Source organism: Macrotis lagotis, chromosome 7 (assembly GCF_037893015.1).
Source record: "Macrotis lagotis isolate mMagLag1 chromosome 7, bilby.v1.9.chrom.fasta, whole genome shotgun sequence".
Lineage (NCBI taxonomy): Eukaryota > Metazoa > Chordata > Mammalia > Peramelemorphia > Peramelidae > Macrotis > Macrotis lagotis.
In genome coordinates, this window is record NC_133664.1 from 16,611,678 (window position 1) to 16,630,979 (window position 19,302).

A 19,302-nucleotide genomic window follows, 5' to 3' on the forward strand; every position below is an offset into this window, starting at 1 on the left:
GGGAACAAGCATGGGATCCTGCATAGTTCTGAGGATCAAAGACAAGGCAGACCATCACTGAGATGGATACTTTGGATGCTCTAAGATGCCCAGTAGGCATCTTGGAGCAGTAGAAGAAGCTGAAGTTGAGGGAAATCCCATCTCGTACCTGAGTCTCCATAGAAACTAACATTGCCTACTGGTTCATCATACAAACATATCCAGAACACTGATTTTTATCTCAGTGAGAAAGTTTAGAAGTTAACCAGAGACGTAGGTAAAGAGTAAAGATGAAGAGGAAGGAACCACATGAATGTTAGGAGCCATTTTTGTCCCCTTCAGTTTTAAAGAGTTAATTGTTGAGGTCGGCTAGATGGCACAGTGGATAAAGCACCGGCCCTGGAGTCAGGAGGACCTGGGTTCAAAACCAGTCTCAGACAATTAATAATGACCTAGCTGTGTGGCCTTGGACAAGCCACTTAACCCCATTTGCCTTGCAAAAAAAAAAACCTAAAAAAAAGAGTTAATGGTTATGACACAGTGCTACCCTGGTTAAAGACTGCCAATGGCCAGGCAAATTAAACTATAGATAAGTCATTTTAATATGTCATATCTGATCCTTTTTTGCTGTTTTTGGGGGGGAAATGAGTGAATATATTGTATACAGTAGATAGGCTTGTCTTTTCACTTTTGTAGCTGACTCTCTGTTGCAATGTTTATATTTTTAGAATAAGATAGACCACTGGAGGTATCTTTAGTTCCCACCATGGAGCCCCAAAGATCTCCAGACTGGTTAAATCTTTGCTGATCCCAGTCCTTACACAAGGGATACTAGTCCTACCAGTCATTGAGAGGTGGGGTTGGGGAATGGGGGGATAGAAGTTACAAGTTTTCGAGGATCCATGGAGAGCCTGGCATTTCACTGGGACTCTTTTGATTATTGAATGGAATACACAACAACCAAGGTGATTCTAGAACTTCCTGCTTCTTACTATGGATAGAATTAGGTGAGTGGCAGCAGTTCCACCTGATAGTTGAATAGGATAGTCTGCACACAGGCATTCAGGATGGAGAAAGAAAGCCAAACTCATCAAAATTCATCAGCTTGTCTAGGAAGAAGAGTATGTAAAGGAATCACAGGAACTACCAAGTCAGAAAGGCTTTGAGAATGGAACCAATCTGAGTAAGTAGGAGAGGTGATGTTGCACCATTGGCATGACCCCAAGACATTTTTGCCATTGTAACTCATAAAGCCATCTTAAAAAAAAACAGATAGAGAGATTACAACCTGTATCAGTGGAGAACGTATTCATAGCAATTAACTAAATTATGAACATTTGAATTAACCAAAGGCACAGTGATGTTAAAATGCAATGTGGTCCAATGAGAATGATTGATTTGGAATCGGAAAGGGGTGGGTTTGAATCTCAGCTCTGCAGCATCCAGTAGGATCTAGGGCCAACCCCAGGTTCCCTTCCAGGGATCAGTTTCCTTAACTGTAAAACATAGGCATTAGACTAGATGATTCCTAAAGTCTCTTTCTGGTTCTAAATCTCTTATCCAAATAGACATCTCAAAATAGAATTAAGGAAACTGTGTAATGAATTAAGAACCATTAGTTTACTTCCATGGAAAACCAGGCAAATTTTCACAATGACATCCATAAGAATTGAATTTCAAAGTTGGACTTGGATGCAGTTAGAATCTGGGGAGCTACTTTAGAAAATTTAAACAATTTTAGCACAAGTAATCAGGGAACCTATGGGTCAATTGCTCAATCAATCAATCAACCAATCGACAAGCATTTATCTGGCCCCTTCTTTGCATTAGACACTGTGTTCTGGTGAGTGTGATGGTGCTTAACTGGGACCTTTGTAGACATTTTAGGTCACGCCCTCTGCTCTAGCCTCCATTCATTTTTAATGTATTGGCATCCCTCTTCCTTAAGGACTTGAAGCAGATGTTAATGCTTCACTAATTGCCTGGGTCTGTGATCCCTTTCATTTGGAATCTCCTTCCAATGGTACTGTATATAACATGGGCAATTCTCCTCTGGTACATGTGTTCTAAATTTTCCAGAAGGGACTGGCTAAAAATGAGATAATCCTGGCTGTGGATCTTTTACCAGAGCAGGGTGAAAGTTCATTCCCTGGATGCTCCATCTGCCCTTACTGCAGGACCAGTCCACCTTTTTTTCCTAGTCACATTTCCCCAGAAGAGGATCTTTACACCCTTTCTAGCATGAATATCATCCTTGCTAACACACTAGAGGGGCTACTTTGGGAAGGGACTTGGTACAATCTCAGTGAAATTCCTATTTAAATGTATAAAGTAGTCAATTTGAGAGAAATACAGCTGAAACCTGAATGCCTATCTCACCTAAATTTGTTGATTTTTTATAACAACTCTTAGGATACTACCTTATATCACTCTGCTGTATTTCTGTCAGTCTATGCTCTGCAAGATATAGCACAGTCTAGTAAACCCTGGATAAGGAGTTTGGAAATTTGAGATGGAGTCCTAGCTTGGGCACTTAAATAGCTGTGTAAGCAAGTCATTTAAATTCTGCGAAGCTCAGTTTCCTCAACTGTAAAATTGGACTACTAATATATGCACAACCTCGCTCAATGGATTGGTCCATTTAATTCCACTTTAAAAACATTATTTGATGCCAGTTAGGTGGTGCAAAGGACTGGCACCAGTCAAGTATTAGGAATGCAAAAACCAAGAGGACATTGGCATTGCCATAAAGGAGAAAGTGCAAACAAATGGGAGCTCTTAGAAAAGGGCAACATGAATGTGTTTCCCTTCAGTGTATGGGATGAATGGTCCTATATGGGTTGGGAAATTTTAGTCTAATAATAACCTTGCTAGAATATAATATTGGCTATTCCTTCCTATGACCTTAGTATATGGACAGTGGTAGAGTCTGTCTATACAAACAAACCCCTGTCTCTGCATTTGAATGCATATAGGGGTTCACATCTGGAGTTGTCAAAGGACTGTATTATGTGTCCAGAGATATCTGTCCATTCGTGTGAGTGTATGTTTACATGTGAACATAAATGTTCTGGGAGGATAGCCAAGGGCTTCACTTTCTCAGATACTTTGTGCCTCCTGGGACCAAGGAAGTACAGAGAAGTAAGTTTTGCAGAATTTTCTCCATTAGCTTGTTTTTCTTATATCCCCTCCTCTTTTCTCTTTGTGATAGCATAAAGAGTTCTATCTCCTTCTTCCTTGTCACTCCACACACTGTTGGTGCCATGTCATGGTAGAGCTGATGGGCCATCAGCCTCTGATTATGTCCTCCTTGCCCATGTGAGGGTGGGATGGGGAAGAGAGTACTATTTCCACCATCTTCCCTGTTTGTTCTCATCTTTTCTTATCTCCAGGTTAAATATGTCAGTTCTTTCAATGGACCCTCCTAGAAGATGCTCTGCTCGTAGTGACCTCCACAAGGATTGATTTTCATGTGCCTAAGGTCATATTTTTGGCAGACCACACCTACAACAACTGGTCTATATGGTAAATCTAGCTTTGAGTCCAAGGGTCCAGCATCTCTCTCAACTGCAGGACTCTCCTAAGGAACCATGGATAGAGAGGAACTATCAACTCTCTGTTATTGTGGATGGGATTCAGATGGAAGAGAAATTCTGACTGGTAGTGGGTTTTTCAAAGATTTTCAAAAATCATTTCTCTTCTAGGATATTTTGTATTTCTTGCTGAAACTCTCAGGCTGTCATAAGATGTACTTAAATGTCAGATCTTTAATCTCACTAGTAGAGGGATTCCCTCAAACAAGGCAGGTCTCTAGCTAGCCAAACTTCTCAACCTTGCTGTTCTTGTCTGTGCTCTTCTATAAGGTATCCATAGAAAATCCACCCTCCATGTTGGTGATCTAACACTGGATCTTAATGCTATTCAAGGACCAGGGCGATGTTCAGGTTATCTGTCTACATCTCTCACTCATGGTATATAACTTTTTCCACTTTGTATTTTTTTCATTGATGTAGATGCTAAAGGCCATCTAGACTAGTTCCCTCATTTCTGGAGAATTATAGGACCCTGAAAGCTGGAAAAGATCTTAGAAGCCATCTAGTCCAATGCTCTCATTTTATAGATGCAGTCAAGATTTGCTCCATCAGACAACAAGCATTAAATTAAACACCTTCCATGTGTAGGCACTATACTGAGTATTAGAGATACAAACAAAGACAAAGGTATATTCCCATAAAGACTGACTGATTAATTAATTATCCCAATTCAATTGATAAAATTATAAGATGGAAGAGTGAAGTAAGGTCCGAGGGAATGGATATCCAAAGAAATAAAGTGACCTTCTCAAAATCATAATTTGATGAATCCAGTCTTTCTCTTTTCCAGTTCATCTTTCTTATGTTGCCAAATTCATCTGGACTAGTACAATTCCTAAACTCTGGACACTGTCTCCCATTTCTGCATTCGCAAAAGCCAATCACCCCAGCCCCTGGAGTGTACTTCCCACCTATCTCTATCTTTTAGAAACTCACTTTCTTCAAGCTTACCCCAAATACCTCATCTGTGAAGATTGCCTGGATTCCCCAAGCTGATAGTTCTCTTTCTGGTCACTTCTTTCCTTAGAGTCCTTTGTCCAAGGCTCTCCTTTGTCTTCCTCACTCTCCTATCTTGTAATATCTGTATTCATATACTTATCTCACTAAAAAGTAAAATCCTTACAAAAAAAAGGCAATCTTTAAATGCATTGTGCTAAGAGATGGGGATGGAAATACAGACAAAGCAGTGAGTTTACATTCTATGGAAAGAAGACAACATATAAAACTGAGCTTGAAGGAGGAGCCAGCAGCAGTACACTACTATCAGCATGGATGAGAAATAATGACAGTCAGAGAAGCCCAGGGCTCAAAGAAGATAAGCCAAAAACAACCACAAGTCCAGAGTCCCAGGGACTGAATCCAAAATCTGATGAGAGGAGATGACCCAAGCATCAACAGAAGTGTGGTTGGGAAAGCAATTGAGGTCTAGGAGAGAGGACCAGGAGAGGTATAGGAGAGTTTCACAAAGCAGGGAAATATTTCATTTTTGTCTGTGTATTCCCAACACCCAACAATACATTGAATATAGTAGATATTTGTTGTTGTCTCTTCTTCATTCTCAAAGAAGACCTTGACATCAGGGAGGTAGTGCCATGGCATGTATGTGAATTGGATTTGAGTGAGAAGGAATATGCTAAGTCCCCAACCACACTTTCTCCTCTGGAGCCATCTGGGTCCATTGACCAGTTATGGATCAGCAGTAATGGAGAAGGTCCTGGATATGAAACAATCAGGGTTAGGTGACTAGCCCAAGGACACACAGCTAATAATTGTCAAATGTCAAAGGTCAGATTTGAACTCAGGTCTTCCTGACTCCAGGGCTTGTGCTTTATCTATTAGACTACCTAGGACCCTAATGTACCTTGAACATAATGGGAATTTACCATTTTCTCTTGTTTTTTGGAGGTTGTCTGGGGGTAAGGTGGTCTGAACCAGTAAGTCCATCATCCATCCATATAGACTGGCAGCTCTGTAATTTATCATTTCAGTGACCTAGGACACGTAGAATTTAAGGAACTTGACCATAGTCTGCCCCACCCACTCCCAACCAGTGTGTCAAAGACAGAAAGGACTGCAGTCCAGGGCTTCCTACTTCCAAAGACAGTCCTCTGCCCACTCAGCCTTGGGTCATCTAAAAGTTTCCTCTACCTTTGTCTCTGTCTAAGAGAAGAGGTTCTGAGCCCTCAGAGAAATCCTACTCCTTAGTCCCTTGCCCTAACAGAAGTAGATGTCAGGAAATTCCTTCTGGCCCTTCCTGGGGTAAGCATGGTTCTAAATCTACATGTGTGCTAGCAGAGAAAACCCAACTTAAGGGTGGGGAAATTCAAGTTCTGCAGTCTACCTAGGGCCATGCCACTCCAGGATCTTTTAGACAGATGTGAGCCATATGCAGCCCTCATAGTCCATTCATGTGGCATTATTACATTTTATTATTATACTTATTGGTAATATAACTTCATAATATAAATTCTACATGCAGCCCTTGGCAAGCTTTTGTTGGATGATGTGGCCCAGAAGAGCTAAAAGGTTGGGCACCCATATCTAGAACCTGACAATAGCTCCTCCTTATATCTAACATCATCTTACAGGAGTCACAAGGCTGCTTGTATAATGCATTGAAAATGAAATGCTTATTTTAACCCAAAGCTGTGTGGTTGGCTTTAAAGGTAATTAATGCTTCCCAGAATACAGAATTTTAAAGTAATTTTTATATGTCTAATATTTGCGTAATGATGGTTAAGGGGGAAAAAGAACCAAAACAAACCCAAAAACCAGAGGACAAAATGTTTTGCAAATAAGCTGATCTTATCCGGAAAGTGAAGACATTTCCTGCTCCCAAGGCCAGAGCTCAACAACACCGCCCTTCCCCCCTCTACCCTCCATGGGCTCTTGTATTTTCTGTGGTTTGGTGGCCTCAGAGGTCTGGTGAGCTCTGTACCCTAAGGGAGAGGCCTCCAGGCCAAGTAACTTATTCTCAGGTTTCATTTTCGGCCATGGCCGGAGTCATTGTGAAGGAGAATGGGTAAAGATCAGGTCATGTGCACAAAGGGTTTTGAGCATTTGAGCTTCACAGCAAACCTAACAGAAGAGAAAACTGAGGCTGAAAGAGGTTAAATGGCTTGTTCAGAGCTTCCCAGTTCATGAGGCAGGCTGATTTTGAACCAGAAGTCTATCCAGTGTGCCTCCCTAGATAGGAAGACACAAATGAATGGGATTTGTAGAATCTCATTTTTGTCTGTGACCCCTAGCATAGTGTCTTGTAGGTGCCCAAAATTTGTTAGTTGAAAAGTCTGTTTATCACCTGCACTTTTCACCTATAAGTTCCTTGACTTGAGATAAACACACATAGTCTAATAAACAAAACCTGAGAATGGCAAAATGAAACTCAAAAGCACCTTTTTTCCAAAGGCAATAACCAGAGACCTCTGACCTTCACAAACACCTCTAAATTTCTGTACTCTGCCTTCCATCCTGCTTCTCACTGCTCACCACCCACTCATTCATTTTCTCTATCTTGAATTCAATCCCTCATCCTTTGAGACTCTCTGGGGACAAAGGATTTTTTTAACTTAGGATACCTCATTGGTCTGGAAAGGACTCTTCTTTTTTATACTGCTTCCTTATTGCAGAAATAGTTTCAATTTCTTTCCATTCTTTTCTTCTTAAAGTAGATTTTCCCATAAAAGTGATTCAATTCCATTCCAGAAAAAAAATATATTTTTGGTCCTTTGTAATTTCTTTGGTGAATCAAAATTCCAACATGGAAATTCCCTCTATCAATACCCATCAATGCTTTGCTATTTTCCTGGACCCCGGAGAAGGTAAGTGCCTTTCCTAGCTCACTCATAATGACTCTCAATAGTAAATGAATTATTTTGAAACATTATCTTATGAAGAATTTATCCCCCAATAGAATGAAAGTTTCTCCAAGGCAAGGATGGAGGCATTTTTGCCTGCCTCTCCAGTAACTAGCATTAGGCCAGTTGCTCAATAAACAATTGGAAAATGTTTGTTCAATTGAAGAATCTACCTTTAAATTTCCTCCAAAGATTCCACTAAGAATCATGGGGCTGGGGCTAGAATTTTCAAATCAAAGAGCGGACAGAGTGATGGGGAAGACCAGCAGGTCTGAAAGGAAGAAGACTAGAATGTGAATCCTGCTTCCTATCTATGTGACCTCATGCAAATAACTTGGTCTCCATGGGTCTCATTTTCCTCATCCATAAAAGGAGGGGACTAGGCTCAATAATCTCTAAGGTTCCTTCTGCTTGCAATCTTTACTTTTTCTAGGCGGTTTTTAAGTGTTCATTACAAATTATTTTCTAGCATGAGTGTTAAGAGACCTTAGAAGATAATACACAGTGAGATTCCAATATCTCCCCAAAATGCCACTTAAGTTTCCCATTAGGCAGACAAATAAAGGTTGTTGAGTCTATCACAGTGACCTCTCTCTCTCTCCCTCCTCCTCAACCCCAACTCATTCTTTACCCATTCACACAACCTTCCTTTATTATTTCTGAAACTGATGAAAATTCACCTGTATGGACTTAATACAGACATTTTTCATCAGCACATTTCCCGATGTTTTTGTGATTTGCTGCCGTTATGTGATTGCTATAAGTAGCCACAAATCAGGAAGCCATTATAAAATCCCGATGAAACCACCATTCCTGCCGCCTGCATTTGACACCATTATTTGGAAACATGTAAATGAAAGTCGGCTTCTGCCACGCATAAATAACCTTGTGATCTCGGCGCACACTAGAGGAAGGAGTTTGTTTCTTCCAGCCCTCACCCTTCTTCTGTTTGGGATGAGCACTATCCATTTCCTCCCTTATTTATAGACATAATCATAAAATATTATGACAAATCAGAGGCATTTGTTGTTTCTCCAGTAACATTCACTCCTATTATATTAAAATACTATATTGGTAAACTTCATTGCACTGGGTTCCATTTAAGGCATGAATTATTGCTTTGCAAAATAGGGAACCTTGGTGAACTCTCGATGCAAATACAAGTTATATATATAAATAAAATGTGTTCTGGGAAGTCACATGGTTTCCATTGGGGTCATTCAATTAACATAGTAGTTCTCTACAAGTTTCAAGAATGAAACACAAGAGCAGAAACTGAAAGCACTTAAATGGGTATTTGTCTTTAGGGCAAGAAATCATGAGTATTGATGAAAGAATGAGAGAGTCAGCTTGAAGAAACTCTTTAAATATATACAAATATGAATATATAGCAATGTCTATTTGCAGATATGGATTTATGTATTTAGGAAAATACTTTGGATTTATATCAGTTTGCTACCTCTGTGACCTCAGGCAAATTCAACCTCTCTAAGCCTCAGTTTCCTCAGCTGCAAAATGAAGAAGCTGAGTAAGTTGACCTCTAAATACCTTCTATCTCTAAATTTAAATAGTAATGGGACCATTAAGTGAGGATTATGACAATAATGATGCTAGCTCGTATCCAAATATTTGAACTCAAATCTTCCTGACTCCAAATCCAACATTTTACCCATTGTGCCACTTTATATTTTTTCAACATGTTTTAAATTTTTAAATTTTACAGTTTTTCCCCTAATCTTGCTCCCCCCACACACACAGAAGACAGTCTGATAGTCTTTCCACATTATACACTGATCAAAATTGAATATGTTGAGAGGGAAATCATATCCTTAAGGAAAAAATAAAATATAAAAGATAGCAAAATTACATAATAAGATGACATTTTGTTTTTTAAATCAAATTTGGGTTTCTTTACATAATTCTTTCTCTGGATACAGATGGTATTCTCCATCACAGATACTCCAAAATTGTGCCTGATTGTTGCACTGATGAAATGAGCAAATCCATTAAGATTGATCATCAACCCCATGTTGCTATTAGGGTATCCAATATTTTTCTGGTTCTGTTCATCAGTTCATGTAAATCCTTCCAGGTTTCCCTGAATTCCCATCCTTCCTGGGTTTCTAATAGAACAATAGTATTTCATCACATTCATATACCACAGTTTATTAAGCCTTTCCCCAGTTGATGGGCATTCACTCAATTTCCAATTCTTTGCCACCACAAACAGAGCTGCTATGAATATTTTTGTACAGCCACTTTATAGTTAAAAAAAAAACTTGTATCTATCACTCTCTCCCAAGAGCCAGTGTGACATTTTGGAAAGAGTGCTGAGATAGAGGCAGGGGATCTTGATTTGCAGTCACTTTAGCAGCTATGTGATCTGGATAAGCCATTTAACATCTCTGCTCCTAAATTTCAAGAATCTCAGAATTACAAGACCAAAAAAAGAAAAAAAAACCTATAACATCACTCACAAGTAGTCACCAGACTTTTGTTTGAGGACATCCATGGAGAGGGATCCCTCTGTTTCTTGAGTCAGTCCATTCTGCTTACTAGCTGTATGATTCTAGGGAAATAACTTATCAGCCTCAGTCTCCTCATCTGTAAAACAGGGATATTAATAGCTGTGAGGATAAAATGAGATAACATAGATGAAAGTACTTTACATATCTAAAAATGATACTTAAATGTTAACAATTATATTGTTAGAAAGATAGTCTAATTTCATTGTATCCCTACAAGTACTTTTTTTCTCATCTAAAATAATTTAATTACAGATTTAATATTGAATATCAATATAAACAATCCAACTTGTTATTAAATATTTCTATTTTAATTAATTAATTTCCCATCACAAAATATCCTAGCTTTTCCATCTCTCTCTCTCTCTCTCTCCATCTTCAACAGGACTCTTTTTTCCTATTCATTCCTGTTCATTTTCCCTCTTATGATTGTAGGCTTTGTATTGTGTTCTTCTGGCTCTTTTTCCATAATTTCGCATTATTTCAGCAAGCTATAGTCATCATTTCTGGATATCTACAGCCTTAGATTGTTTTCCTGTATGCTCGACTCTGAGGACCAGTGTCATGGTCACCATGCCAGCTTTGGGGAAAGGTGAACATCAGCTGGGGCAGCTAGGTGGCGCAGTGGATAGAGCACGGGCCTTGGAGTCAGGAGGACCTGAGTTCAAGTTCTGAATCAGACACTTAATGCTTAGTTAACTGTGTGACCTTGGGCGAGTCACTTAACCCTTGTCTTACAAAATACAGAAAAAAAAAGGTGAACACCAATTTCCAGTAAAATGTTCATCATTGGGGCGGCTAGGTGGCACAGTGGATAAAGCACTAGCCCTGGAGTCAGGAGTACCTGGGTTCAAATCTGGTCTCAGACACTTAATAATTACCTAGCTGTATGGCCTTGGGCAAGCCATTTAACCCCATTTACCTTGCAAAAAAAAATGTTCATCATTTCTGGGGAGGCTTCATATAGTGTTCCCTTTTCTGAAAGCCTGAATGTATGTATTCTGTCCTCAGCATCCTCAAACACAGTAAGGATGTGAGGACATAACATGGAGTCAATAGAGGGCTGTTGTTATTTTTTTTAGTTCTTTTAATCTTGTCTAAATCTTCATGGCCTCGTTTGGTTTTCTTGGTAGAAATAATGGAGTGATTTGCTATTTTCTGCTCCAGTTTGTTTATAGATGAGGAAACTGAGGAAGACAGAGTTGAGTTGCCCAGAGTCACACAGTTAGAAGTGTCTGAGGTCAAATTTTTACTCAGGTCTTCCTGACTCCAGGTCTGGCACTCTATCCACTGTACCACTTAGCTACCCAAATAAAGGGCTACAAACTTAAGATGGCACCCAAAACTTAAGGCCAAGGACAAGACACACAGACCAGGAACTGGTCTCAGGAGTTCAGACTGGAGCTCAGAATGCATTTTTCCATGTACTCAAGCATAACTTTTGGGTTCCATTATTATGTTAGAAAATCAATTTATCCAGGTCTCCCTCCTCATTCCACTTCACAAACATTTGGAAGCACTTGTGATAAATCAGACACTAGGAAGAGAAAGTCAAAACTGAAAACAGTCCCTGTCCTCAAGAGATTTATAATCTACTAAGAGGAAATAACATGTACATAGAAAGGAAAAACCAAATCTATACAAAATCAACACAAAGAAATTATAGTGGGTGGGAAGCACTAACCACTCACAGAATGAAAAAGGTTCAAGAATAGAAGGTAGGACTTGAGTAGCATCTTGAAGCTGAGATTTGGAGAGGTGATGATAGAGAATTTCAAGCATGGGGGATGACTTATACAAACAACAAGAGTCTTCCCAAAGTGGAGCAACTAGACTAGCAAGTGGGTTTCTCCTCACTTTAAGACCCCCGCCTTGAGATCTTTAAACAAAGTCCCACTGTGGATAGGATACTTTTTTCTGGTACCACCCCAGCAATGACCAAGTAAATCTCATTCATCTCAGAAATGCTGTGAATTTAAATAATCCTCAGAAAATTCCCAGAAACTTCCTTCCTGAGAGTCACCACTTTAGTTCAGGATAAGGTATGGCAAAGCTTATTGCTTGCCCTTTAGACATAAATAAAAACATAAAATTTTGAATGAAGAATTCAGATGGAATTCATTGCTCTTAAGAAGCATCACCCAGGAATTTTGTCCTTTGCCTCCCCTTCCTCCATTCACAGAAAAACAAAATTAATCTTGTTGTTGAGAAAATCAGAGGAATGCCAGATACAGAGAACCATTCGCAGTTGATTGAAATGGTGTCTTCTTGAAGGAGTTCAATCTGAGAAACAGATGTGAATCAGAAATAACAAGGCCTTTCTAATCCAAAATTAGATTAAATCTTGGAACAATAAACTTTCACCTAATGATGAGGTCAAAAGAAAGTACAGAGAAACACACAAGGCCTGGGTGCTACTTAGTTTTCTGGACTCATAGGAGTTCCTGCCCCCAGAAGGCAAAGGTCTCCTTCTGGAGAGAAGCCTACTTTAACCAAAGTTCTTCAAATGGGTTTTTCTATCATCTGATGTTGGATCTGCCTCCTTAAAAAAAAAGTTAGAATTTTAAAGTCTCTGAAGTCTAACTAAAAACAGATGATAGAGCCCATTCTTCTCTCATGGAGAGGTAGCTCCTCCACTAAGGATTCCAGCTAAAGCCAGAATCTAAAGGCAGAAAGATGCCGACCCTATTGCAAAGTGGAGTCACACCCAGAAGTGACCTGCAGCTATCATGGGACCAGTCAAGCTCAGTCTAAGAGTAAACCCATAAGACAATGAGGAGCAATGTGCTGTAGAATTGACACATCATTCCCATAAGCCTGGTAGACAACAAATTTGGGAAGAAGCTACACATACCAGACTGTAATGCATGAAGCACCAAAGGAACCAGATCCAATGGGAGATGCATGCAGACATCCCCTAGCCACACATGACCCCTATATCTTACCACTCTGTCTGTGTTCCCTAGGTCCACCAGCATCATGGATGATCTTTGTATTTGTTGGAAAGTAGCCAGAAATGTTTTGTTTCTACTAGTCTTACTAAGCTATTTAATTTGTATTGCTAGATGATTTGTAAAAGCAAAGAATGTTGCTGAGGGTTCCTGAGCTATGTTTCTTTCAGTGATTGCAGACCTATAAATAAAGTTCCTTCAACCTTGGGGAGTTTATCTTGGGGAACCTACAGGAAGAAGGCATCCCCAGGTTTCCCATGAGAGCTACATTCTCTCGGCAGTCAGACCTTGATTGATGTTCATTCTTCATTTTCAAAGAAGACCACAACATCAGGGAGGTGATGCCATAACAAGCACATGAATTGGATTTGAGTGAGGGGGGGCTGTAACTCGGTCACCAGCCTCACTTTCTCCTCCAGAACCATCTGAGTCCAGGGGGCCAGATAATGTGTTAGCCTTCATTTTCAAAGACCACAGCATCAAGGAGTTGATGCCATGAGAAGCACATGAATTGGGTTGGGGGGGTGGGTTGTGCTAAGTCACCAGTCTCATTTTCTCCTCTAGAACCATCTGAGTCCAGTGGTCACATATGAATCAAGATGACTGGAAATGGCCCTGGATACAAGGTAATTAGGGTTAAGTGACTTGCGCAAGGTCACACAGCTAGTCAAGTAGTCTGAGGCTGGATTTGAACTCCTGTCCTCCTGACTCCAAAGTCAGTGCTGTATCCACTGGACAAGTGACCAGATATGAATCAGGATGACTGGAGAAAACTCTGGATGTGAAGCAATTGGGGTTAAGTAACTTGCCCAAGGTCACACAGTTAATAGGAACCTGAGGCTGGATTCGAACTCCCTTCCTCCTGACTCCAAGGCCAGTGTTTTATTCATTGCTTGGCAGTCAGATCTATACTCCAGGAGGTAGATTATGAGAGGTTCCAGCCCAGTCTCATCTCTGATTCCAATTTTTAAATTGATTTCACTTTAGTGGCTTCTTTAATATAGGAGGTTTTCAATGAGCAACTTCTACTAATTTGGCTGATATACCTGATCTATGATTTATAAGCTTAGAGAATTGCCTGGGGTACTGAAAAGTTAAAGGACTTACTCAGAGTCATGGAGTTAGTGGGGGTAAAAGAAGTGCAAAGGCAAACCCATTCCTTCCTGCCTCCAATGCTCATTATCTCTCCATTCCTGCCTCATTCCACAAATGGAAGACTTCTCCCCCCCACAAAATCTTTCTCCATTTTAAGAAACAATGTGCCTTTGTGGATATGGTTCATTAGCGCCTTGTGAGAACTCTGTAAGTAGTTAAGAACAGTGTCTACAGGATGTCTGGTCAGGAAGGGCCTGGTGGCCACATCCTTCTGGCCACATGGGTTATCACTCCACATTGTGGTACAATTCAGGCAATTGCTCTTCTCTGTTGTTGTCAAGGCATCATCTTCTGAAAAAGCTTCCAGGTCCCCAAAGCAGCTGCAACTGACTGAGACACTATCTGTTTTCTTGTTTCTCCAAGTAAATCTGGCCAAAAACAAAAACAAAACCTCTTTATTCTAGGGTGTGGCACAAAACTGAGCCATCTGTTGACTGAGGCATTTGTCTTATAATTTGGATCATTAAGTCATCTGATGCAATCTTCAGGAAAGAAGTAGATGCATGTATTCTGTATGCATCCCAAGGAGGCTCAGCAGTGGGTTTCCAACATTTTAAACTTGAATGATAATTATTGTTATCCTTGGGGAACTTGGGTGTGAATCTCCCCCTTTGTTCACTAAAAACAGTTAACTGCTTAACTGAGTTCCCAAATAAGATATTTGTCTGATATCATGAAGCTGCCACAGATTGTGAAGCCATTCTTTTCATTGTGAGTGATTGACTGTCTTGTGGAAAAGCTATATTTTGGCCATCCTGTATTGGAGCTTTGGAGATGGAGTTTGGCTATCCTGTGAAATAACCTGTTGTAAAGAGAAAAACACCCCTCAGTTTGAAGAAGAACATGAAAAATTAACCCCAGGGTACAGTAATAAAGGGCAATTCACAGCTTCCCGTAAGCTCCTGGCTGAGGCAGGCAATGGCAAAGCAGTCAGACCCTCTGGATCTTAAGTGCTGCGGGAAGAGAAAATTAATCTAAAGGTTTAGTGTTTTTCTAGGGTTGCCACAATGGGAATGTTCCCCCTTCCTTATGATGCTTTTCCCCTGCCTCCCCTCCAGACTTCCCAACCTCCCCAGGGGGAGTGATGAGAGATACTTTGGTAATGTTCAACTCCACCTGAAGTAGGAAGATTTAGAAAAATGAGTTTTCCATGTTGAGTTTGCCCCACTTTTCCCTGCATTAGATTGAGAGCATAGACTGAACAGGAAATCTGTACCAGAGAGTGAAGTTTTCATGGCCACACGAAGATTTCTTGGAATTGCTTCCAGGCTTGTCAGAATCACTTTTATTTATCCTCTTATTTTCTATCTTAAAAGCTCTCGGTCCTGTTATTGGTCCTCATTCCAGAGGAAGCGTTTCCTGCATACTCAACCATGAGTTGATTACCATTTAGGTGATGCCACCCTCCATGGGTCTGATTCGAGAAATCCATTTGTCCTCCGCACATCCCTACGGAAGGCTTCTGCTCAGCAGCCACACCTCCTGGGTCATTCCACTTAACTGCATTTAACATGAGCTGCTCCAAGCCCTGTGGAGATTTATTGATGAATAATCCAATTGAGTTCCACAGTCTCCTTGTAAGAAGGGCAGTGGTTAAAGCAATTATCCTCCCTACTTTATAGATAGAGAAACTGAAGTAAAGAGATCTTAAACAGGACATCAAAGCCATTGGTTCAGAGACTGAGACAGTTCTCATGGTTTCATGTCCTGTCTACTCCACTACACTGCCCCTCTGAAATGGCTATGTTGCTCAATGGGCAGAGTACTGGGTGTGGAGTCAGAGAGACCTGAGCTCAAATCCAGCCTCTGATACTGATCAGCTGTGGGACCTTGGGCAAGTCACTTAAATCTCTTTTTACCTCAGTTTTCTCATCTGTAAAATGTCAGTAGTAATCATACTCACCTCCCAGGGTTGCTGTGAGGATTAAATGAGATAATAATTGTAAAGAGTTTGGCTCATAGGAAGCACATGAAAGAATTAATTATTATTATTCTTAAACATTTGGAAGATATCTAAATAAGCAGGACCCTGCTAACATTCCAGCAGCATGGGAGGCAGTCTAGCAGCCCCCCTGCCTGATTGGTTCTCCAATCTCATATCAGAAGTGACATTGGAGACCCATTTGGTGTTCAATCGAAATGTGTTTAATGGGGCTCATTAGCTACCTGTGGTGAAAAAATCTAATGCAAGTATTTCTAATAAGTCATTTTGCACTTGAAACAGTCCAGCATCTCTATTTTGTAGACTGGGAAAATGATTTATCTTTGACTTCATGTCTTATTGCAAAATTACCATGGTACAAAGTCATTCATGGTGCCCAGGTGGATACTATTGCTTGAGAGACCAAGTAGAGCGTCAAGAGTCAAGAGTGTCAGGTGGCAAGGTCCAAGTCTAGAAGGGTTGGCCCAAACCTCTGATGAGTGCAACCACTTTCTCCAGCTGACTTGGTAAAGCAGAAACAATTAGACAAAATACTAAGGGGCTGAGGGACCAAACTGCCACTTCTGGTGTCCATATCTTGGCAAATTGTCTCTACCATTGCTAACTCTTGATCCACACCCTCTATCAAATGTTATAAAGGAAGGTGCTCGCCTGGCATTGTGGCCTTGAATTCTAACATGTGGGGAAAGAACTCAGTCTCTTTTTCCCTAAGCCCACCCTTCCTTCTAACTTTGTAGCTACCTATCAAGACCAAAATCCTGTCTTCTGGTTACCTAAGTTCACAAGCTTAGTTACCTAAGATCATCAACTCTTCCCTCTCCTCAGTCCCCATCTCTGATCAGCTACCAAATCTTATCCTTTGTCCCTCCACAATCATCTCTCCCTTTATCCCCTTCTCTCCATTCAGTCATTTCCTAGTCAGCCCTTCAGCACCAGGGTCAGAGTCCAAGGCTGGGAGAGAATGCCGGTGACTAGTCAAAGTATAGGTGGCATAACATGGAAATGGCAGCTGGGAGGTAGCATGAAAACCTAGTCAAATTAAGTGAAAACTGACCCTTTACTGTGTTTGCAAGAATATTGGCTCTGAAGTCAGAGAAGGTGAATTCTCTATTTGCTTACCACCTGTGTGACCCCGAAGAAGTCACTTAACTCCCTGAGCCTCAGTTTCCTCATCTGTAAAAGGAAAGGCTTGTGGTACATTGTGTCTGAAGTTCTACCCAGACCTAGATCTAGGACCATATGATCCCATATGCTGAGACTGAGCTGGGCTGAAGACAAAAAGACAAGAAGACAGACCCTGATCTGAAGAAACATCCATTGTACCAGATAGATGGGAAGTGATAGACACGAATTGTCGAGAATCTCCTTCCTCTTGGTGGTTGCCGCTAGAGAGTAAGCACACTTGTCCCAACCCTCTGGCATTTTTCATGTTCCAAAACTTCAAGAATGTCTTTGATTTATGCTCCCACTGCCAACTCCCCCTCCAAACTTGGCCAAGCTTGTCCTCAGATGATAAACATATAATCAAACATACAAGCATAAACATACTATCTCCAAGCCCATATATGAAAGCTTTTCAGATTGCCAGATCCTTCACTGGCATAGCCATTAAGAACCTCCACGTGCTATTACAGAAAACTAAGAGGATTTTATGGAGGCTGCAACTACAACTAGGGCAGGGTGATGAGAGCTTTGTCCCAGGGCACTAAAATTGAGAGAATGAAAAAGTTTAATACTTGTATTCCTTTAGGAACAACATCTAATTAGTAATAAAAACTATTTAACAAGCTATTGATACTACAAATAGCTTACATTTCTGTTGTTCTTTAAATACTAAATAGAGTTTTATATACATTTTTTTTATCTGAGAAGTGTCCTTATATAAATTAGATAGGTCTAATGATTTTCTAGGATAATAACCCAGACAGTTTTCAAGGCAAGATACATACAGAGATCTCCCTGACTTGAAGGACAGTATTCAATCCTCTCTGCTCTAGTAAAACAAATAAATAACACTCCAAATTAATTAGTTAATCTAATAAATGTAGATTGCTACTCTAACTCACCTGCATTTGCCATCATTGCTTTGCTGCATCACTGTCACATCCTGCATCACAAAGTTGACTTGAGGTCATTTCAATCTTCCTAGCAGAGTGACCTTGAGTTTCTTGGGGCCTACACTGTTGGGGTATGTACAGTTCAACTAGAATGTTGATGGCAGACTTCCTATAAAGATGGCAATATGATTAAAAAAACTCATAAAGAAACCCAATTTGTTCATACCAACTCTGACCAATAAACAAAAAAACTTTTAAAAAAAGCCTGTAGAAAATATAGCATCAGCAAACTCCTTTCCCAAATCCAGAAGTTCATGGATCCCAGGCAAAGAACCTCCAGGGTCCATGAACTTTAAAAAGATAAATCTTTTCCCAACTATGTTTCAATATCTTTGGCTTCCTTTGTGCTCCTTTGTATTTTATTTTATTTTATTTTATTTTATTTTATTTTATTCATTTATTGTTGTATTTATGCATTGATTTTATCCATGATTCTGTGAAGGGCTGCCTGGGTTTCAGAGGGATCCATGATTTCTAGTCTAGGGAACCAGTTTGAACTCTGACAACTGGGTTGGAAGCTGATGGAGCTGGGGAAAGAAGGGGATTCAATGAACAGAAAAAATATCTGGGGTGGCTAGGTGATGTAGTGGATAGAGCACTGGCCCTGGAGTCAGGAGAATCTGAGTTCAAATTTGACCTCAGACACTTAATAATTACCTCGCTGTGTGGGCTTGGGCAACTCACTTAACCCCATTGCCTTGCAAAAAGCCTAAAAAAAAAATCTGACATTTATCATTTGGGTTTTTCCAGGATGCTTTTATATATATTTAATTTTATCTGACCCCCCCCAAGTCTGAGAGATGGATACTAGAAAAGGAGTGAGGAATCAAGCAATTAGTAAACTCATCCAGTGCAGTCTTTGTGTTGTGCCTTATAAACAACTGATTTGATCTACAGAGGTAGTTATCCTCATTTTACAGATGAGGAAACTGAGGCTTGCAAATTAATCATTTCTCTGTAGCTGCACACCCAACTGCTGTCAGAGCAGAATTAGGACCTAAGTCTTCCTCAGCCCACACCTGATGCTCTGTCCATCACATCGATGGCTTTGAGTCAGGAAAACCCGGGTTAAATACCACTGTCAAGAACTAGTGTCTGAGCCAGAACTCCGCACCTACCTAGCTGTCTTTGAAGTTGATATGAGGATCTGCTTCTGTTCCCAGGAAAAGTGAGATTTCATCAG

At 40.3% G+C, this 19,302-nt stretch overlaps 1 long non-coding RNA gene across 1 annotated transcript in view; it reads left to right on the forward strand.

The window, feature by feature from the left end:
* LOC141494393 (uncharacterized) overlaps positions 1 to 19,302 on the forward strand; it is a 53,231-nt gene that overhangs the window by 16,351 nt on the left and 17,578 nt on the right. The gene's annotated exons all lie outside the window — the stretch shown is intronic.